Raw genomic sequence first — 20,016 nt, 5'->3', positions numbered from 1 at the left:
TGAAGAGTTTTGATATCACTCATGTGGGAGAATGTTGGAATTCATGTGATTTCATCACATTTGAATTCCAGTGAGTTCATCAATACTTGGACAACAAGTTAACTTAGAAATGACCTATAACTCACGTGCACTACTAAGAGTTTGTATCCTGGCAAACTTAACACATAATGGAGGGGAAAATGATATAGGCCACAAGAATTAATTAAACCGTGAGGCTGTTGGTTTGTAATTTGAAAACTGATGGTAACTGTCATGGTAATGGGATGAGGCTGTTACCAAAATCAATGGTGTGGATTGGTCCCACTTCTCGGTGTATAATCTTTATGTTCATTAAGAAGGGTTAGCCCCATTGTAAATCCAGAACATTATTGCACCGAGTACAAGAGAAGGGAAGACACCACAATATCGAGAAGTATGGCTGCGAATTCAGGTCAGTTCATACATCAATTTGTTATTAGGGTTTATGCAGATTACTGCATTTTAGCAACAACTCATTAGGGCACAAGCATGCTTATAATTCTAACGTTCATGTAGTTTAGCAACTTAGTTGATTGGATCCTTTCAAATAAAGTCTACACACACCACAAAGCTACCTTTACCATTCTCTCTGCGTTGTCTTTATTTTTCTCCTCTATTCCACAAACTACCATCAGCTCTCCTAATTCCCCCCGTTCAAACTTCTTCCATACCCAACTCGAGAACGAACTTGGCTTTCTTGAATATAGTTGTCGAGATTCTTTCTCCTGTTTATGATCTCAAACAATAGCATTCCAAAGTTGTACACATCACATTTCTGTGTTATAGGAAACCTCAGCCAAACTTTCGGTGCAATATAACCTGGAGTCCCACTCCCCCCTGTCATGGTTATGTGAGTATTGTCCCTGTTACACAGCTTGGCCAAAACGAAATCAACTACCTTTGGAAAGAAGTTTGCATCCAAAAGAATATTTTTAGGTTTTATGTCGTAATGGATTGTTCGTTGTTGGCATTCTTTGTGCAAGTAAGCGATCTATCTCTCTGTCCCAATAACAATTTCATGAAACTTTTCAAATCCTAAAGCTCATTGCGTTGCTACGAAATCAGTACTTGTCAAGCGATTAATTTCCCATGTACTCATAAACAAGTGCTCTTAGGTGTTTCTCAAAGCAGAATCCAAAGACATACCAGATTGAAGTGATGGATTTTTCCGATTGTACTAACTTCTGCCATGAATTGTTCCTCGATTCTTTTGTCTGAGCTCCCATTTAGAACCATAACGGCCACAAGGGTTCCATTGCTAAATATCCCTTTATAAACTGCAACAAAACCTCCTCGGCCCAACAGGTTGGTGAAATTATAAGTGGCAATGCGAAGTTGTTGAGAAGTGAACCTGACGGGCTTCTCTCTTTTCATATCGTTTAGAAACTTATTCATTGTGAGTGTCAGAAAATCTGGATTAACAAAGCTGCCTCTCTGACTCCTTTTCATGCAAACAAACGATCTTCACCAAGAACACTATTGTAAAAATTCATCAATGATGAAAAACCATTATCAACTTCAGGAAAAAAAAAAAAAAAAAAGGCATTGCGGAAAAGAAAGGAAACAGGAAGTGACATAAATCTTTACCCAAGCCAACAACAATAGCCGCTGTCTCTCCATAATTTGAAGGTGACATTGGACTCTGGTAACTCGATATTAACGAGGAGGTAAACCAATTTCAATAGAGTTATGAAAAGCATTCAACAAACTCTCAAATGTACCAGAGAATAATAGCAGAATTTAGATAATTACACATGAGAAGATACATTAGAGAGTGATTGAAGTACAAAGAGTTAAAGTTTGGTGAAGTCTTCATTATCTTCTATATGTCAATGTCATCCTTAATTTCCCATGATTCCATGAATATACGGATAATGAAAGCGCGTTGGGCTTTTCGTGATGAGGAGGAGATAACAAGGCCGTAAAAATAAACTTAAATAAGAGAGCATTAAGACCATATTAAAAGATCCAAAACCTTGCTTTGTATCCTTTCTTGGCTGTATATGAGCAAACAGACATAATCTTCCCTCTCAAGTATCCAGTGATAAGTCCCAAGATATCATCATCGGCAAAAAAACAAATGATACCTGGGAATTATATGGGAACAGCTATATAATGGAAACATTGCCACCGACGAACGACCTCGTCTCGTTACACAGAAATGTCCTAGGTAGAAGACCATCATACAGGTTTTCTTGGTGATGGGGGCAATGAATCTCCAAGTTCTAGGGCTCATCCTAAGGTCAGATCCGAGTTTAAGTTGATATATACTGGAAACACCCAACAAAGCACTGCATGCATTTCAAGAAACTCATGGCATAAGCAAAACGGAAGTCCGAATCTGAGAACTTTGATGTTATAGTTGCTGTTGTTGCTTCGACATCGTCTATTTTTGTACTACGGCAGAAAATGTTTTCTCTGGAGAACCTCTGACAGGGCTCCTAACTCTCTCGAGGATAGAATCTCCCCCTTCTCCTCCGCCGATTATCGATGGTTGCTGAAAGCCTTCCTCAGCTGAAGAAGTGAGGTCAATAGTTTCTAGCATTTTACCTTGGCGACCGCCAGAACTACTCGTTGGCCTAGCCCTCTTTTGGAATAACCTCTTCCGGTTTCTTCCTCTTCTTCTTCTCGGACTTGAAAACACCTTTAGCAGTTTTTGGTTTCGGGTGCAATCTGGCAATCTCAGCCTTAACCCACTTTCGGTTTTAAATAGGGTAGTTGGAGCAAAGATCTACGATGGCATCCCTCCCATGTACTCTCTCCCTCTCAAGGGCAATGAGCCATTTCCAGCTTCGGTATGCAGAGGGGATAATATGGAAAACACTAACGATGAGCTCAGGTCGACATAGGCTGACACGCCCGAACCCGATATTCTCCCAAACACTAGAGTAGGCACGTGCTAGCCGACAGCCGAAGGTGACGAAGCCATATTAGAATGCATGAAAAGGAGGAATAAATAAGACTTATAAATTTAAATACAATGAATATGCAACTTAGGAACGTGTTCAAAGCACACAACTAACTAGAACACTAAAAAGAAATAATGTAAAGTTTAATGAACAAGGAGTGGGTCCTAAATCGAGAGGACTCGAAGATGCCAATGCGGAAGTGCCTTGACGCCAGGATTATACGCCTCAATTCTAAATCTTGAAGGGGCACAAAACAAACATGAGTGGACCAAATTGATATATACATAATACTGAAATAGTTATTCAGCATACTAACCCCCAAAAGTTTTATGAAAACTCAATAGTATAATATATGATAGGTTTTCCGAAACCCTAGCATGCCATAAAAACTTTCATAAAACATATATTGTATATAGTGTGCTAACTAGTGGTATCAGTAACGCCCGAAGGCATATAGAATTCTTCATTCAAAACACTTCTTTCACAAGTATCAATCGCCCGTAAGCTCCTACAGCACCCAACCCGAAGGTCAATATATGTATCATCACCCATAGGCTCCTACATCGCCCAACCCGAAAGTTAATATAAGTATCATCACCCACAGGCTCCTACAGCACCCAACCCGAATGTCAATATTTGTCTACTAGCTATGCACAAAACCATTGAATATAATCTTTCCAAATATAGGTACATATATATGAAAAAATCTTCATAGTATAAGGTCATCCATCATCGATACTATAAAGAAGTGTGTAAAAATATGTTCTAAATAGTATATCGTCATCCATTAGATATACTAAAAGGAACATGGGTTTGATAGAAAATAAGGTATTCCAAAATATTCTAAGTAAGCATGATAATCGTATAAGGTAAATCCAATTTACTCATAAAATGTTATCTAAAACTTGATCACCAAATCATGCTTTTCATGTATGCATTTCTACTATTAAAAAATGCATTTTAGAAAGGGTCTACTCACAGATACTTTGTCGTCAAAGAACCACGCAAACTAGCGAAGACGAAAACACCACAATAATTGCCCCTAAGCACATAAAGGGTCAAATTAATAAAAATATATTAAAACGATTGGATTTGCGAAAACGGACGTCAAAAACGGATCCAAGACGTCGAATTACCCTAAGAATGGTCCCTGGTAAATTTCGAAAAACTCAACAAAAAGTCAATAGGGAAATATTCCAAGGAATATTCCGAAGAATGTTCCAGGAAAATCCTTGGAAGGTTCCAACCGGTTTTGGGCCTAGACTTTGGGTCGGCTCTATGGGTTTGGGCCAAAGCTTGGGTTTGGGATTAAAAAAAGTTCCTGGGCTAGGTTAATGACCGGCATGGGCCAAGGTACATGGCCCAAGGGCCTGGTTAAACTAGAGTTTTGGGCTTGAAAGCCCGGTTATTTAATTGGGTCCTTTGGTTTGAAATGCTAAGGGATTGGGTTGGTTAAAAAGGGTTTTGGGTCTCAAGTTTGTGGGTCACTAGCCCCAAGGAAGAAGAAGGCCGAAAACTGACCGAAGAATTCCTAAGCTTCGATGGAGCTTGAATTTTAACCATTCTCAATGATGTAAAAACCAAAAATGTAGATATCAAGGCAAGGAACAAGAATATACCAAGATGGGGTTGAGTTGATGTCGAGATTGGCTAGAGAATGCCAGCAAAGGCCAAGTTCCTCGCTGGAAAATATGGTGAAGGTGTTTCTAAGGTGTTCATGCATTAAAACACTACCAACACACTCACTAAACCCAATTTAGGAACATTTTGGGCAAGTTTCGACTTACCTCATCGGAGAGCCACGAGTACAGTGCCGACAGAGAGATCGGAAAGGTGAGGGAAGGAAGGGAGGTCACAGGTGATGATAGTGGTTTGGTTGGTCTATAGGCATGTATGTGTGTGCGAGGGTTCACCAAAAGGGGAAGAAGGAATTGGGAGAGCTGCGAGAGAGAAAGAGAGAGAAAGAGAGCTGAGAGTTTGTATGGGAAAGAAGAGAGGGATCCGAGACAGAGAAGAGAGAAGAAGGGGGAAAGAAAGAGGACTGCCACGTGGCAGCCATAAGGGAAGGGAGACCAGGAAACCAAAAACAGAAAGGGGTCCCACCCGACTCACCATTTAAGGTCCCCAAAGCAAACCTAAAATTAGAAAATATACCCTTTTTCGTGAAATTACATAAATGTCCTCCTAATTCAAAAGCCGTTTAAATAACCAAAACGGGTTGTTTCAATATACCCCCGTTAAATAAAATTTCGTCCCAAAATTTTGAAATAACTTGATACACAGAAAAACTCAAAAATAGGGAGAAGAAAAAAAATATATATATAGAAGAAATCAAGTCAGAGCAGTTGTACGAAAGGGAAAATGCCACCTCGTCGCGCTAGGGTTGAAATGATTCCATCTTTCGTGCCTCTAGGCTCATACCTTCTTCCCCTATCAGTGAAAAAGTAGAAGACATACTTTATAAAGATATAAAGCCGAAAATATATAATAGCATAGGGTCAAAAGTAAGTACGTAGAATATGATAAAGTCAAAATAGATATGTAATAACATAGAGGTCGAAAACTCTTAAAACTGAAAACGAAAATACTTCCCCCAAAACATTTGTAACACCAAAAAACAAGTATAACTATAATATGGTAAGTTAAAATACTTGTACTAAAAACCAAAACCGCAAAGGAAAGTGGGTCTTGCCCAAGCATACGTAACGTCGCGTACTTCGAGAATAGTTATCTTTGGGTCGAGCCCCAACAATACAACATGGTAACAGCTACCGCAGACGGGTCTACTTGCCCACTTGCTTAACAAACCAAATGAATAAGCTATCGATATCACAATCGGCTACCCGCGATATCGACCACACATTGTTGTCTCGATAAGCAAGTAGTAATTTCCGAAGGGTGCACAAATTCCCACATCGTAAATTCGATCCTCCGAATACCAGTTGGTAAAACTCCTCTGTCAACCAGTGTTGTATGTAGAAACTCTCGTACCATGTCGCAAAAAGTGTCATACCCCAAACTAAACAAAATAAAAGTTGTCGTCGTAAAAACTCCATCCAGCATCAAGCACCCCATCATTCTCGATTCTTCCAAATGTGACCAACTACTCCAGTGTTTTGCCAATAAAGAACCCATTTGAAAACTGTATCTTGGGATTCAAAAGAAGTGGCTACCATGTTAATAGTAGTCCCAAAAGCTCGAGCCAAGCAAGCAAAAAAACGAGAAGTCACCTTCCTTCACAAGCAGTATCTCTTCGGGACTGTTGTAGTGCTCAATCCACCTCTCCATTTTTGCTTAGTTGTAGATTTCTAGTCAAACAAGGTCAATGTTGGAGGAAAGAAGAAGGACTCACAAGTGATCAACCTAAAAACCCCATGAGAGTACACATTTTTCGACAGAAGTGCAAAGATCATCCAATTCTTACCTCGACCACGTTGTGGTACCATTCAAGAGGGTACCAATCATATCTACGTATTCATGAACAATAAGGTCTTAGAGTGAAGCAATGGAAAGATGCGTTGAGGCGATCACATCTCATCATCTTGCTACAATTCATAGGCATCATATTGTTGGAAAATATCTACCAAAGTATTATGATGTTTATGAATTGCAGCAAAATAATAAGAGATGACTATTCATTTCTACGTGAAGATAGTGATTTGTGATGCAATCCGCTGACCACCTGTACTACTACCTTCACCAAACTTTTACTAAAAGACGGCTCAAACCCCACATCCACGTGGGACTCTTTCCGGTAAGTCTGGTAAGCTTGTGAAAAGGTTTTTCTCCTAACGTTCCTGTCATAATCGATATGAACTAGGTGCACACTTTCACCGAATCGATCAATCTTGAATTCCTCATTGATTGAGCGAGAAACCATGTCGAGAAGGCTAAAAGAACACTCAAGAATTTGAGGGTCAAAACAAATCCATCAAATCTAGAGCACAAGACCAAGGATACTTTGCATTTCACAACTCATTGTGAGGGTTTTCAATTTCCAATGGTCGCAACCTTTTTGGAAATTGATGAGAATAACGTATGTTACCGAATAGTCTCCCAAGAAATTATTTAGTCTAAATGAAGTCAACGCTCAAAGAATTTGGCGTGAAACTAACAGTCGATGGTTAAGGAACTTGACTTCGTCGTTGGAGTAAGCAAGAAGGTTATCAATAGGACAATCGTAGAGAATTGCTCTAAAGATTCACACGAATTTCTTCAATGGGAATGAGTATGAGGACATCAATTCGATCCCACCAATTACCACTTACTAACTTCATCACAACTAGTGCTTACTCGTTTTCTCCAACACGCGCTTCGAAAGTTTTGAGTAATTACTACTAAGACATGACTATGGCCGCCATTCTTGGGGAACGCATGTCGTAGAGTACAACACTGCTTCAGATCCCCAGTTGGTCTTAACCAACTTGTACCACTAAGATTTTTCTGTTTCCCAACATTCCTATGTAGATCAAACTCCGACCGCAATTCTTAGAGAATGCAGATTACAGAGTATTGATCCGATGTTGAAAGTCATGTAACAAACTAATTCAGTATGCAGAGGAGATAATATGGAAAACTTTAACAATGAGCTCAGGTCGACATAGGCTGACACGCCGGACCCCGATATTCTCCCAAACACCAGGGTAGGCATGTGCTGGTCGACACCCGAAAGTGATGAAGCCATATTATAATGCATGAAAAAGAAGAATAAATAAGACTTATAAATTTAAATACAATGAATATGCAACTTAAGAACGTGTTCAGACCACACAACTAACCAGAACACTAAAAATAAATAATGTAAAGTTTAATGAACAAGGAGTGGGTCCTACACTGAGAGGACTCGAAGATGCCGATGCGGATGTGCCTTGAGGGATTGTACGCCTCGATTTTAAATCCTAAGGGGGTGCAAAACAAACATAAGTAGACCAAGTTAATATATACATAATACTGAAATAGTTATTCAACATACTAACCCCCAAAATTTTATGAAAACTCAATAGTATAATATGTGATAGGTTTTCCGAAACCCTAGCATGCCATAAAAACATTCATAAAACATATATTGTATATAGTGTGCTAACTAGTGGTATCAGTAGTGCCCGAAGGCATACAGAACTCTTCCTTCAGAACATTTCCTTCAGAACACTTCTTTCACAAGTATCAATCGCCCGTAGGCTCCTACCGCACCCAACCCACAGGTTAATATAAGTATCATCACCGGCAGGCTCCAACAACACCCAACCCGAGGGTCAATATGTATCTACTAGCTACGCACAAAACCTTTGAATATAATCTTTCCAAACATAGGTACATATATCTGAAAAACATCTTCATAGTATAAAGTCATCCATCATGTATACTATAAAGAAGTTTGTAAAAACATGTTCTAAATAGTATATCGTCATCCATCAGATATCCTACAAGGAACATGGGTTCGATAGAAAATAAGGTATTCCAAAATATTCTAAGTAAGCATGATAATCGTATAAGGTAAATCCAATTTACTCATAAAACGTTATCTAAAACGTGATCACCAAATCATGCTTTTCATGTATGTATTTCTACTATTAAAAAATAGATTTTAGAAATAGTCTACTCACAGATACTTCACCGTTGAAGTGCCACACAAACTAGCGAACATGGAAACGCCACAATAATTGCCCCTAAGCACATAATAAAAATATATTAAAATGATTGGATTTGGGAAAACGGACCTCAAATACAGATCCAGGACGTCGAATTACCCTAAGAAGGGTCCCTGGTAAATTTCAAAAAACTCAACAAAAAGTCAACAGGGAAATATTACTAGGAATATTCTAAGGAATGTTCCAGGAATATCCTTGGAAGGTTCCAACCGGTTATGGGCCTAGACTTTGGGTCGGCTCTATGGGTTTGGGCCAAAGCTTAGGTTTGGGTTTAAAAAAAGTTCCTAGGCTGGGTTAATGACGGGCCTAGGCCTAGGTGCACAGCCCAAGGGCCTAGTTAAACTAGAGTTTTGGGCTTGAAAGCCCGATTATTTAATTTGGTCCTTTGGTTTAAAAGGTTAAGGGATTGGGCTGGTTAAAAAGGGTTTTGGGTCTAAGGTTTGTGGGTCACCGGACCCAAGGAAGGAGGTCAGAAATCAGCAAGATAATTCCTGAGCTTCAGTGGAGCTCGAATCTTAACCATTCTCAATGATGTAAAAACCAAAAATGTAGATATCAAGGCAAGGAATAAGAATATACCAAGATGGGGTTATGTTGACGTCGAGATCGGCCGAAGAATGCCAACAAAGGCCGAGTTCCTTGCTGGAAAATATGGCAAAGGTGTTTCTGAGATGTTCCTGCATTAAAACACTACCAACAAGCTTCAAACACTACCAACACACTCACTCAACCCAATTTAGGAACATTTAGGGCACGTTTTGACTTAGCTCATCGGAGAGCCACGTGTACAGTGGCGTTGCACAGTGCTGACGAAGAGATAGGAAGGGTGAAGGAGGGAAGGGAGGTCACAGGTGATTATGGTGGTTTGGTTGGTTTGTAGGCATTTATGTGTGTGCGAGGGTTCATCGAGAGGAGATGAGAGAATTGAGAAAGCTACGACAATTTACAAAGAGAGAGAGAAAGCTGAGAGTTTGTAAGGGAGAGAAGAGAAGGATTCGAGACAGAAAAGAGAGAAGAAGTGGGAAAGAAATAGGATTGCCAAGTGGCAGCCATAAAGGAACGGAGACCAGGGAACCAAAAAAAGAAAAGGGTCCCACCTGGCTCACCATTTTAGGTCCCAAAAGCAAACCTAAAATTAGAAAATATACCCTTTTTAATGAAATTACAGAAATATCCTCCTGATTCAAAATCCGTTTAAATAACCGGGATGGGTTGTTACATAGGTGGAGGCTCTTAATATATCTATTTTGTAGTCAAAATTATTGATAGGTTTGTTGGGGACTCTCAACCCCGATATATCTTCATCTCAATTCCCCTCAATGAGGAGAATATCTCTATACCAATCTTAGTCCTGCCTGGGCAGATCAATAATGCAAACAGACCACCGGAGGTCAGATTGGGACTAAAAATAGTACTGGGTCAGATTGAGAAAGCTCCGTACTAGTCGTTTAAATGCTTGAAGCAGGTGAAAATGCACATGGAAGACAGGGTGAGATTACAGAGGTCAATTTGGTATAAGATCAAGATTTCCTTCAACAAAGGCAATAAAGGGAACCTTAGCCCTAAATCCAAATAATAGGGATGTATTCTAGTACAAGGAGGATCATGGCCTGAAGGCTTGGGGAGATCGTTGGTCACATCATGATTGTCTTCCCACTAGACTTTGCATTCATTAAACGAATGACATCGACCTGAGAGAAATGTTGTCTCATCTTCTTTATTACGAACTCTGACCATATCAGGTTCAGAGAAAGTATCGAAGTTGACATGAGCAGCGGGATGAACAGATGAAGTGGCAGCCATGTCTTCGTTAAGGGAACGAATTTTGGGAAAGTACGGTAAAGGCAAGTGTGAATTGAAAAAAAAAAAAAACAGTCAGAATGTTCATGGACAGACAAAGAAATTAGTGATTTGATGAAGAAATGAGGACAAGGATCCAATAAGTATTTAAGGAGATATTTCAAATCACCTCAGCAGTTGAATATGGACTGGTTTTCCTTGGTATGAACAAATCCAACAGTTAAACATTAAGGCAGAATATCGAAGATAATTTCTCATTTTTTGTGCACACGCAACAAATGCACGCCTCATCATTACAAACTTTATGACACGATATTCAAGAAAGCACGTCCAGATATAGGTGAAGCTACAAAGGAGCAAGGAGGGCCAGCTGCCCATCCTCTCGCCGAAAATGAAGCCTAGGAACGAGTAGCCGCCCCTCTGGTCCACCGAAAAATTTGCAGGTAAGGGTTTTGTTTTCTATTGCTGCTGCGCACGATGGCTTTTCTTTCTTTTTCAAAAAATCCAAGCCCAAAACGAAAGGTAGACCTAAGCTGGATGGCGTCGTTTTTATTCAATTAAAAAAAAGTAGGTATTATCCCCATTAACCCAACATCGTTTTATTCCATCAAAAAAATTATATATAATACAATATGGGGAACACTAGGCCCCATTAATCCTTCATTCCCTGTCCCAATCTGCCCCACCCAAATCAGTAAGCTAGCAAGCACAGCTGCACGAGAAGATAGAGTTCTTCCGCCCGAATTGCCCCTCAGCAGCTTCTGCTTCAAAGCAGGATTTTATAGCTTTTTTTTTTAAGGTTGAATTCATAATTGATAATTTAATATGAAATTGTGTTTAATTGATATAGAATTATAGTGTCTGTTATTTGATTATTAATTACTGATATGAATTATATGATTATTGATAAATGAAATGGTTGATTATTGATGAAGTAAATTAATAGTTATTGAATAATTTATATGATTATTGATATTGATTAATTAAATTGTTAGTTTAATATATTAGTTATTAGTCATATAATAGACTCTACTCTAAAATTGATAGTCTAAGACTTTTTCCATTATACAGTTACATAATGAGACAAAACTATAAGAAACAGTGCTATGAATATTCTCAAAACACCAGTGCGTAACAAAATGGAAATCAATGGTTGAGTGATAGCTTGGTTTTTTATATTTAAAGAGATATTTTTGCTTTTATTGATAATGAGCCTATTATGCGATGCTTTTATGACTTGAAATCTTGCCCACAACAATTGTATTTTCTTTATATTGATACATTATAAACGATATTGATATTGTCTAATATGTAAAAAGATTTGGTTGTCTATGTTTATTATTATTATTTTTTTTTAACTTTTTACGATTTTGAATTTCGCCCCTCCCCTAATTTATTCCTGGCTTCGCCACTATACTTCTAGATTAAGCGTCGCCACTTCATTAGAAAAGGTCAGATCAAAGTAAGAAGATAAAAGACTAATGATATGTATTCCAGCTTACTCTGAAAGGTGTGCTCTTTAGATAACTATTCATTCTCAAGGGGGACAAGTTGCCTTCTCCGATATATAGTTAAGGGCAATTGTGGAACTATGATTTTTTAGGGCCAGAATAAGGCTGAACCAAATACTATTACCTCAAAAGCCCGTTCATTGACTCAACAACTTCAAGTGAAGCTGGATCAGATGGAGCATGGTGCCACCATCACCCTGTTCCGGGGAAATAGGTGAAGTCCTAGTGACTCCGCTAGGTGACCATGCTTTTCCACAAGACGTGCGATTCGATCCAAATATGGACTCAATCAAATCCTTATGAGTCATGGAATTCCTACAATCTAGGAATTGGCGTGCACCACAAGTAATCACAATTCCTAAGAAGATGCAATGTCTACTTCTAGATATCCTCTAGGAATTTCCCAGCTTAGAATGAGGATTCTATCCTAAAAATGTCTCCCTCCCCACGGTATAAATACGCCCATCTAAGGTTCGTCTCTAGTAACGCAATCCCAATACTTGAATTCTTTTGCCCATTGTTTGAGACTAAACTTTTTACTAACTTGACCGTTAGAGAGGCTTTGGCTGGCACAGACACCTCCGCCTCAGGTCTCAAACTTACGATTGTTTTCTATTTTACAGATTGCTCGAGTTCGTGTCCCCACCATTTGTGGCGGTGCGCAAATTTGATTCCAACAGCTAGTAAATAATGATCTCTTGAGGGTAATGGAGGATGGCAATGTGGTTATGAGCTACAGTTCCAATCCACAGTTTGCCTTTTACTTCTCTAACTTCACTCACAAGTTTCATAACCACACCTTTCTATCTCAAGAACTTCCAAAATTTCTCCCTTCTCATTGAAGAGTGAGATCAATGTGTACATCTTCATCCCCATAATTCACGCTAAGTAGGTCATTCGGATGGGCAAGCGAAAGTAGACACTCTATATGCATGGATTATTCTCTCTTTTGTGCTTGAGTCCTGCAACAATCTATTGCTACCCGCCTTTCTCATTTATTCTTACATTGTCTGAGTTGTTTTAGTAGGAGGATCATATCTCAGAAGCCTACTAGTGGATTCTCCTTCCAATAGTATAACGAAATGATTCCTGCAATTTGATTAGTGTCCATTAATGCCTCATTTGGTTACCAATTAGTATCGTTACCAAGCATTAACATGTGAAGGCACATAAACTATATGATTACTAATGCAATCATCTTAGAAGGGCTGAAAGCGTTCTCATATTCAGCCAAGAAAAGTTAAAAAGTGCATCTGTATTTTAAAAAGAAATTTTTTTCTTTTTTTTTTTTTTTTTTTTTTTGTTTTGGGATACTTTCAAGAGAAATACCTAACAATATTTTAAGTGCTTTTAAGTGTTTTCCAAGATGTGCTTTTCTTATAATATTTTCACATAAAAAAGTTTATGAACATAAAATGCTCCCTACAAAAGCAATTCTAAACATAGAAGCACTTTTATACTTACATTCGGTTGTATCTCTTGCATGTGTCTGTGAAGAAAATAGAGCCATTCTTGTGGATGTCAAGGTCATTTGCATAAAGTATAGGCTTCCTTCCCACATGAGTTGACAAAGAAGTGGCAAGTCCTCCTAGAGGGCCAACAACTAGAGGGCCATAATATGCATCAGCAATGTACAAATCTCACCACTCTGTCTCTTTGTCAAATCTTAAGCCAAGTGGAAGACCACACTTTTTCTCATGTTTCCATTGCTTATTCGTGGTTGAGTCAATGCCCTTAGCACAAACATTCTCGGACCTTTTGAGGGCTACATCCACTATATATAATCAGCAATGCATGTAAAGGTTTTTTTTTTGTTTTCTTTCTTTTTTTTTAGAAAGCATATAAATAATTTTTAGCAATATGTACTGTGCATGTATTCCATGACTCCACTAAATTGATATGCTCTTAATAATATACAAATTTTTTGTGATATACATGCTAATACATGTGTGATTGTGTAAATCCTAAGTAAAGATAAATTAGGAATCCTTCGGGATCTAGAAGATCTTTCCTATTAAACTTTGTATTACTTGCAAGGTAAGAAATTCTCCTCGGATTACTATAAATAAACACATGAGGACTAGAGAATAACACATAAAATTCCTCAAGTCTATTTTCTATCTCTCTTTCTCTACATGCCATGCCTCTTCCCTTTCTCTCAGTTAAATATAGGCCACAACAAAATTTTCTTTTTCCAAAAATAAAATAATATAGAATTTTCTTCTAATCACATAATAATTAATTTTTTTTCACACACCTTGTTTCTTTTACTTTACCATTTCTTTTCCTTCATTAGCTTGGGTCCTTTCTCTGAAAATGGTGTTTCAAGACCCATGCAAACGCTAGGTATGTAATTGGGAACTTGGAAGTAAGATTAATTAGTAGTTATTTTGATACAAAACTCGAGTTTGTATGTTTATGATTGTGATAATCTAATAGACTTGCCTAATAGTGAAGTGGCTGTGTGATATAACAAGCCAAGATAATAGCAAGTCGAAGTTGTATGTGTATATTAGACGCAAATCAATGCGGTAAATCGAGGCATGGATATAATAAGTAGCTACCACATGAATCAGAACTGTAAATTCCACAAACCTCCAAAAAATTTATTCACTTCAGAAGGATTTAACATTAACTCCATATATGGAACTCCTCATGGAGTAGTTTGATGAAAGAAGATGCCATTTGATGAAAGGAGATGTCATACATTTACTCTCCAGAATCTACAGAATATGATGAATTACGTAGTCACCCTTATCAGTGTTCATAAAACAAAAAGATATGAAACATTTAGAGAGAGAGAGAGAGAAAGAGAGAAACAGAATTCAGTTTAGCTAGGCAGACACTGTTTCAATCTCATATTTCTTCATGATAGGATTACCATGTACGACAGTTTGAGAAGGACCCGAAGAATACTCACTGGCGGTACTGTCTCTTGGATTTGAAGTATCATAGTTAGGTGCAGTAGGGTACGGAGTGTCCGACATCAAGTGCTGGAAAGGGTTAGTTGAAGGTGTAGGAATCTCAATTTCACCTTCCAACATTTTAACGATGACACTCATCAAAGGCCTTGCCTTGGGCATATACCGTACACACACCAGAGCTACCTTTACCATTCTCTCTGCCCTCTATTTATCTTTCTCCTATATTCCACAAACTACCATCAGCTCTCCTAATTCCCCCTGCTCAAACTTCTTCCATACCCACCTCGGAAACCAATCTAGGCTATCTTGAATATTGACATCGAGATTCCTTCTCCTTCCTATGATCTCAAACAATAGCATTCCAAAGCTATGCACATCACATTTGTGTGTTATAGGAAACCTCAGCCAAACCTCCGGTGCAGCATAACCCGGAGTCCCTCTCCCACCTGTCAGGGTTATATGAGTATTTTCCCTGTTACACAACTTGGCCAAACCTACTTTTGGAAAGAAGTTTGCATCCAAAAGAATATTTTCTGGCATTATGTCATAATGGATAATTCGTTGTTAGCATTCTTCGTGCAAGTAAGCGATCCCTCTTGCTATCCCACAGCAATCTCATGAAGCTTTTCAAATCCTAAAGCCACCGTGTTGGTACGAAATAAGTAGCTGTCAAGCGATCCATTTACCATGTATTCATAAACAAGCGCTCTGAGTTGTTCCTCGAAGCAGAAACCATAAAGACGGACCGGATTGAAGTGATGGGTTCCGATTGTACTAACTTCGGCCATAAATTGTTCCTTGATTCTCTTATCCGAACTTCCATATAGAACCTTCACTGCTACAAGGTTTCCATTACTAAATATTCCTTTATAAACTGCACCAAGTCCTCCTTGGCCCAACAGATTGGTGAAGTTATCAGTAGCAATCCGGAGCTATTGGGAAGTGAACCTGATGGGTTTCTCCCTTTCCATATCATTTAGAAAGTTGTCCATTGTGAGTGTCCCAAAGTCTGGAGTTGCAATCCGAAGCTATTGGAGCTGATGGTCTTCTCTCTTTCCATATCATATAGATAATTGTGTTAGAGTTCATACCTTTTGGTATTTAGTTTTATGAAGGTTTTGAGTGTTTGGGAAGAAGGAAAATTGCAGAGAAAATGCAGCTATGGTGCTGCGAGAGTGATGAAGGTTCCAATTGAATTTCACACTCCACTAACCAAATATAACCATTAAAGGAGAGAGAAGTGAGATTCTTCTCTAACAACTTTACACCAAGATTAAATCCTAGCCTTTGATTCTATCACCCTATGAGGTGATTACACGTGTCATAATCTATCACTTAAATCCTAGGCTAGAGAAGAGACCACTTGGACTATGATCCAATGGCTCAGATTACATCGGAAATTAAACATAAAAAAATGAAATTCAAAACTTGTAACTTTGCCTCCAAGATATCAGCTCAAGGGTTACACATCAACATTCCCTTCTAACCCTTTAGCTGATTTCACACCAACCAATCCTCTCAAACAAACAAACGGATCCTTTGGCAAAGCTTGAGTTAGGATATCAGCAATCTGGTCTTCTGTTTTACAATAAATCAGTTCAATTTCCTTTACTTGAATGGCTTCTCTGATGAAATTGAACTTTCAACTGATGTGTCTAGTTCTCTGGTGGAGAACTGGATTCTTTGCCATTGCTATGGCAAATGTGTTATCACACAGAATTGGTGTGCCTTCCACTTGTTCCTCCCCAAAGTCTTCAAGCACAAATCTTAGCCATTTTGCCTTTGATGTAGCTTCTGCAGCATTAACATATTATGCTTCTGTAGTGGACAATGCCACTGTGTTTTGTTTGATGTAGCTTCTCATATCGTCTTCACTTCTTGCCCAGTCACTATAATAGTAGCCAATTAGAGTGGTTGTCTTTCCTTTCACAAATTCAATTCCAAAATCAAGAGTGCCCTGAATGTATCTCAACACTCTTTAGGATATTCCCGTATGTTTCTTTGTGGGGTTATGCATGAATCTTGCAAGTAAACTAGGAGTCTATCTCATCATACCAGGCTCTAGGATCTTGCTTCAGCCCATACAAAGCCTTGTTCAACCTATACACCTTGGTTTCTTCACTCTCATTCACAAACCTTTGTGGCTGCTCAACATAAACTTTTTCCTTCAAGACTCCATTCAAAAAGGCAGACTTTACATTTAACTGGTACAAGCTTCATTCCTTATGTGTAGCAAGAGCTATTAATGTCCTGATTGTGTTTAACCTTGCCACTGGAGCAAATGTCTCATTGTAGTCTATCCCAGGCTTTGGGAGTAGCCTTTTGCCACCAGTCTAGCCTTGTTCTTTTGCACAGGTCCATCAAGATTCAACTTGGCTTAATAGACCCACTTAACACCAATGATTGGCTTGTCAAATGGTCTGTCAACTAGCTCCCATGTGTTGTTTTTCTTAATCATTTCCAGCTTAGATTTTATTGCATCCTTCCATGACTTATCTAGAACTGCTTCTTTATAGTTCTCTGGTTCCACAATGCACATGTTACATTGTGCCATGATCTCATTGATGCTTCTCCATTTTTGTGGTGTGTGATCGATTGCTTGAGGGCCTCCAAGAACTTCCTCACTCAGTGGTGTAATAACTTCATCCACTTGAGTTGATGTATCCAAGGATTGACTTGGTTCACTGACTTCAAATTGCTTATGTCCTTCATTGCATCCTGCCATTTGACCCTCAGCAATCATAGGAACTCTCATTTCACTTCTCTCAGTGTTCTCCCACTTCCATGATGCATTTTCATCAAAGACTACATCTCTGGACAAGATGATCTTTCTGGAACTTGGATCAAATAACTTGTACCCTTTCTCACAGAGTCCATAACCCACAAAAATGCATTTGTGACTGTTTTCTTCAAGCTTATGCCTTAGTGTTGTAGAGATGTGCACATAGCATAGTGATCCAAAGACTTTCAACTGTGCAATGCTTGGTTTTCTGCCAATGTATGCTTCAAATGGCGTTATTTTCTTAAGAGACTTAGAAGGACATCTATTAAGTATATAGACTATAGTGTTCATACACTTTGACATTTACACCATAGTTCTATTATTCCTCTCAACCACTCCATTCTGTTGAGGAGAGTATGCCATAGTTAATTGTCTTTGAATTCCAAGCTCATTGCAATACTTGTTAAATTCATTTGACATAAACTCTCCACCTCTATCACCTCTTAGACATTTCACCTTATATCCACACTGTAGCTCAGTCATAGCTTTGAACTTTTTGAAACATTCAAATGCATTTGATTTGTTCCTAAGAAAGTACACCCATGTCATTATAGTACAATCGTCTGTGAACAACAGAAAGTACCTATTTCCAGAGATAAATTCAATTTGCATTGGTCTAGATGTCTGTATGAACCAATTCCAATGGAAGTTTAGCTCTCCAAGTAGATTTTGATGGAAAAGAGTCTGTATAGTGCTTCCCTAGCATACAACCCTCACACATAATAGAAGTCTTCTCCAAATGAGGCAACCCATGAACCATTTCTTGATCTTTAAGCAATTTCATGCTTCTGTCATTTAGATGCCCAAATCTCTTGTGCCATATATACAAACAGTGTGTTACACTTGACTTCAAGGCCAACTGATTTGCAGGCATAAAAGTATGGGGAAAACATTTATTGTTTGTCATTTGCACTCTAACTACAAGATTGTCAAGGGACCAGCCATCGAAGATATTCACTACATTTCCTCCAAACACCAGATAATACCCATGCTCCATCATTTGTCCAACACTAAGAAGATTCTCTTCAAGTCCAGGAACAAGCATCACTTCTTGAATGTGCTTCCTTCCTAATTTGGTCTCTATCACTAGAGTTCCCTTTCCTGCCACCTAAACAATTTCTCCAATTCCCATCTTCACTTTGGAAGTCAAAGTTCTTTGAATATTAACTAGCAACCTTTCATCACCTATCACGTGGTTACTACAACTACTATTAATGTACCATAAGTGGTTCACCTTCACATCTGTCACAACATTGCATACATAGAATAAGGAACCAGTTTCTTCTATTTGATTTGCATAGTTCACCTTCTGTACACCTTTATTTCCATTGCAATCTCTGAGCATATGCCCAAACTTCCCACAACCTGTGCATTTAGGCTTCCCTTCAAACCAACACTTGCCATAATGCAATTTATCATAGTGTTTACAAGCTTTTTTGTTTCAATCATGAGGGACATTTGGTTTGGGAGTGAAATTAGGCTTATTATCCCATTTCTTTCCTTTGGATTTTCAGTTTTTCTGAAATTTTTGATTTCCAGAATAACCTCCACCCTTAGGATTTTTACCTCCTACATTTAGACTTGTAAAAGCCTTCTCTATGGAGTTTTCAGCATGTCTATCCAATCTGAGCTCAAAGCTTTTCAGAGAAGCAGTTACCTTTTAAACCTCAAGAGTTTCAAGGTCTTTAGAGTGTTCAATCACAGAGCTAATAGGATCATATGATATAGCCAAACTAATCAATAATTTTTGCACAACTCTCTCTCTAGTCAGATTCTCACCATAACTCTTCATTTGATTCATTATATTAAACAGTCTAGCAAGATACATAGATAAGGATTCACTATCTTTCATACGAGTGTATTCAAATTCTCGAAGCAAACTGATAGGATTTTTACTACTCATGTGAACGGGCTTAAATCTCCTATTTTACTTGCAAGAATCACAAGGTTATTGTAGTATAAACGGATCTCGCAAGGTCGTCTCCACAGAGATTATTAAATAATTCAAAACTAATCAGATTCCATTTAATTATTGTAAAGTAGAAGTTCAGGTGATTGATTTTATAACCTAATTAAAATAAAAACGAAATTAAAGAATTAAAATAAACAATCTGCGATATTAGAGCTAGAGAGAAAAAAAAAAAAAACAGTTTTGGGAGAAATCAAATTAAGAAAACACTAGGGTTCCACCATTACCTAGCAATCCTATGAATTTTCACCCATTACTTATGATCAATACATGCCACTTTGAAGGTTAGATTTTCCTAATTCATATTCTACTTGGAACCTCCAACATAGAACGTATATCTAACATGCAACCCGTCCGGACGTTCGGATCAAATCTGAACATGAAAGACTCATTATGCTTTATGAAAATCCTTTGAAAAACCATGCAATCCTTAAGACGTGATATTCATCCTAAGT

General features: G+C 38.3%; 3 pseudogenes; all 3 read right to left on the bottom strand.

Annotated features, from left to right (window-relative positions):
• Positions 1–572: 572 nt before the first annotated feature.
• Positions 573–2,563, bottom strand: LOC103453860 (rust resistance kinase Lr10-like; annotated as a pseudogene).
• Positions 2,564–12,566: 10,003 nt separating this feature from the next.
• Positions 12,567–13,768, bottom strand: LOC114820430 (protein STRICTOSIDINE SYNTHASE-LIKE 13-like; annotated as a pseudogene).
• A 952-nt stretch (positions 13,769–14,720) lies between these two features.
• LOC103453861 (rust resistance kinase Lr10-like) lies at positions 14,721–15,820 on the bottom strand (annotated as a pseudogene).
• Positions 15,821–20,016: the final 4,196 nt, after the last annotated feature.

Source organism: Malus domestica, chromosome 13 (assembly GCF_042453785.1).
Source record: "Malus domestica chromosome 13, GDT2T_hap1".
NCBI lineage: Eukaryota > Viridiplantae > Streptophyta > Magnoliopsida > Rosales > Rosaceae > Malus > Malus domestica.
Note: the sequence above shows the minus strand (reverse complement) of the source record. Positions and strands in the feature narration are given on the sequence as shown.